The sequence below is a fragment of the Natator depressus genome, chromosome 7, assembly GCF_965152275.1.
Source record: "Natator depressus isolate rNatDep1 chromosome 7, rNatDep2.hap1, whole genome shotgun sequence".
Taxonomy (NCBI): domain Eukaryota; kingdom Metazoa; phylum Chordata; order Testudines; family Cheloniidae; genus Natator; species Natator depressus.
The window spans coordinates 58,585,159-58,589,394 of record NC_134240.1 but is presented as its reverse complement, the minus strand read 5'-3'; positions in this window follow the sequence as shown (position 1 = coordinate 58,589,394).

Genomic DNA, 4,236 nt, shown 5'->3' with positions numbered 1-4,236 from the left:
TATAACACTTCCTTATTTACTTTCTCCACACCAGTCATGATTTTATAGACCCCTATCATATTCCCCCCGTAGTCATCGCTTTTCCAAAGTTCCAGTCTTATTAATCTCTCCTAATATGGCAGCCGTTCCATACCCCTAATCATTTTTGTTGCCCTTTTGTGAACCTTTTCCAATTCCAATATATCTCTTTTGAGATGGGGCAGCCACATCTGCATGCAGTATTCAAGATGTGGGTGTACCATGGATTTATAGAGAGGCAATATGATATTTTCTGTCTTAGTATCTATCCCTTTCTTAATGATTCCCAACATTCTGTTCGCTTTGACTGCGGCTGCACATTGAGTGTATGTTTTCAGAGAACTATCCACAATGACTCAAGATCTCTTTCTTGAGTGGTAACAGCTAATTTAGGCCCTGTCATTTTATATGTAGAGTTGGGATTGTGTTTTCCAATGTGCATTACTTTGCATTTATCATCATTGAATTTCATCTGCCATTTTGTTGCCTCTTCACAGTCTGCTTAGCACTTAACTATCTTGAGTAGTTTTGTATCATCTGCAAATTTTGGTACCTCGCTCTTTACCCCCTTTTCCAGATCATTTATGAATATGTTGAATAGGACTGGTCCCAGTACAGACCCCAGGGAGACACCACTATTTACCTCTCTCCATTCTGAAAACTGACCATTTATTCCTACACTTTGTTTCCTGTCTTTTAACCAGTTACCAATCCATGAGAGAACCTTCCCTCTTATCCCATGACTGCTTACTTTGTTTAAGAGCCTTTGGTGAGGGACCTTGTCAAAGGCTTTCTGAAAATCTAAGTACACTATATCCACTGGATCCCCCTTTGTCCACATGCTTGTTGACCCCCTCAAAGTAAATCTTGACTTTCCCCCATTACAGTTAGAACTGAGTTGGCAATCTCAGCACAGGCCCAGGACTGAATAGGCCATGGAAAGCGCACCCACTCAGCCCTAGAGGTTCAGGGTTGAGGCACAGTGTGGAGGATATTCTGTGGCCAAAAAAAATCACTCTCCAGAGATGTCCATGTGACACCACATTTTCCAGCAGGGATGGATTAACCACTAGGCACAATAGGCCCCTGGCCCTGGGGTGATATGATGTATGGGACAATGTCATATCCTACACAGCCCGGAGCCCAGGAGAAGCAGACAGCCTTCAGCTTGAGGCCATCAGATGTAGGCCCACCAGGCTGTCAGACAGAGCCCACCTCCCTACCGGAGCTCTGCCACCCCAAGCCTTCCCACACAAAGGCCCTCTGCTGATCTAGCAGACAGGGGGCCTGCTATCCTGGCCTTCACTATGGCTGGGGCCTTTCTCCTCTGTCTGCTGCTCCCTCTCTTTAGGTGGGCAATGGGGTTGCCACCTATCCAGGTTTTCTCAGGATCATCCCTTTTGGAGGGAGCTGTCCTGGGAAATCTGTCAGGGTGCTCAGTATACACTGTCAGATGTCCAGTTTTATGGGCTCAGGATCGTCCTGGAGGTCCCAGTTTTTTGTACCTCAGAGGTGGCAACCCTAGCAGATGGCGTGTGTGTGTGGGTGGGTGTGGGTGTCTTTCAATCAATCCCTACCCTAGGCCCTTACTGTCCCTTGAGCCAGCTAGTTCCCCGATTTATTGTCTTTTGACTTCTTTTGCACAATTAACAATTGAAATGTAATTAAAGAAAACATGCTGGGCAACAGCCTTGTAAAACAAGTCCTGTTTATTTTGTTATTAATTATTAATTTGTAAATACAGTTTCATCTGTAAAATATGCCAGCCACAGATATTTCGGGAACAGATGATCCAGTCAGAGACTAAACAATCAGGGAGCTGTTTATAAAATCCATACATGTGGGCCAGTTATATCAAACTGCATTCACCAAAACAAATCCAACATTCAGGAGGGAGAAATGGCCACTTGAGTTCTTAGGGTGGAGAGGCAGCAGCTGGCGGTGTGGATGCCCAGCCTCAGTCTGAGGAGTGGCATTTGGAGAGAAGGAGTTGTGGCTGTCTAGAAAGGTGAGAGGAGTGAGTTTCAAAGGGAGGAAATGCTGGTGCCCAGAACAAATGACTATGGAATCTCAGGTCCCTCTCTGGTTCAGCTTTCAAACAAGCCATGCCCTTTGAGGAAGACCCACCATGAAAAAGCCCCAGAGCACCGAGAAATTCAGCATGCAAAGGAGGCCACTTGTAAGACAAAAAGAGGCTTTTGTGAAATCAGGGTTCATAAACTGTATTCAATCTGCTGTACCTCTGTGCATTCGAAAAGTATGTTGTTTTTGTTAGTCCTATCATTTCTCTGGAAAGGATGAAACCCGGCTTTGCTCTAGATTTATTGGTCTAGAACTGGCTTCACACTTCTATTTAAAGTCAGCATTATTCTTTGGGAGTTAGACTCCCGACCCAGTGATTGTCCATTATTTTTTATGAATATTGCACATTTCCCCCCCCCCCCCCCCACAAGTCAGAGCTTATGCTTACTACTTTTGCATTGTGATCACAGAAGATGGACTGTGCATCGCAAAACTTCTAAGTGCAGTGATGTAAAAAATTTAAAGCAGTTCACAGTTGATATCACTTGCTTTTCCTCTGGTGCACAAACATTTGATGTTAGTAACAAGAACCATTGAGGCTAAGTGATACTAATATGTAAAAATAGAAACCTGACAGTAATGCTACAGTCATTGTGTTGCCTATACGCGGTTTGTTTATAAAAATCTAAAACAACGGCATTTCAAAAATGGATGGAAAGAATAATATGAAGTTTGTCCTATGCCAAGATCTCCAGCAGATGTAAATGGGTGCACCTCCATTGAAGGCAATGAATTTGCACCGTTTTTCACCAGCTGAGTATCTGGCCCCCTATTTTTAAGAATATTAACCATATTTGCTTCACATATTAAGCTTTACTAAAGTGCCATACCATAGCAAACTATTGCTCATTTTCTCATTAGGTATATTTTGATTTTAAGATGTAGTCACATGAAATATAAGCACCAAGCATTTTTAGTTACTATTAATAAATCTAATCTGAATATATATTTTTTTCTGAACCTAACCCAGAATTCCAGGGAAGCAGTGTTTGTGCCCACTAGGAGTCTGACCCCACAATGAGCTCCATACAGGTGGATGGAGTCATTGGTCACTCATGCAGAGTCATTGCTGGACTGGGGTACAGGGCAGTAAAGCTGCATCCTTCCCCCCAGAGAAGGATCCTAAGGAAAACTCCAGACACATAACAGGAATTATTTTCAGATTTGTTTTCAAAACTCTCTATGTATGTGTTTTTCTCTTCTTTCTATGTACACTCTAAGGAATAAAGAAAAGGAGTACTTGTGGCACCTTAGAGACTAACAAATTTATTTGAGCATAAGCTTTCGTGAGCTATCGCTCACTTCATCGGATGCGTTCAGATGAATCATGCATCCAGTGAAGTGAGCTGTATTTCACGAAAGCTTATGCTCAAATAAATTGGTTAGCCTCTAAGGTGCCACAAGTCCTCCTTTTCTTTTTGCGGATACAGACTAACACGGCTGCTACTCTGAAACCGCTCTAAGGAATGTCTCCCTCTCAGGTATCTACTATTTTAGAGACTCAACCAGCTAATAATGAGCTTTGTTTAACTGCAGAAATGGGTAAAAAGAAGTCCTGCATGGCAGTATATTTTAGACCTGCTCCTTCATTCCTTTCACACCCAAAGTTCCCAGTGACTTTAGTTAGCGTTTCAGGTGAGGAAGGAATGGAGGACTGTACTTAGTGTTGTTGAATATTGAATACATAAGCCTTTATTTTGCTAAGACTTGACCAGTTGTGCCAGCACACTCATTTCCAATAGCGTGAGCCAGGCTGTTGAGTGTGCTGGCACAAATGGGTAAGTAGGCACACAAAATATACAGCTACATGTGCAAAGCAAATAAATAATGCAGAGTATGCATCTGCAGGAGAAAAAAGCAAATTGCAACATCTTTGTCCATGCAACTGAATATTTTATACCAAATATTTAGACATGGCAGAATTCAATTTTTTTTTTATAATTTTGACAGATAATATTGATATTTATTTTTAAGCATTTGTTTTGTTTAAATTTTCAGTTGCACAAAATTATGGGTTTTAAGCATTTTTTTTTTCAATTTGTATCTGTTTAAATTTTCACAGTTGCAGGAAATTATGGGGAATCAGACAATAAAGGGGTCAAACAGTAATTATTTAATGACAGTAGACTTTGAGAT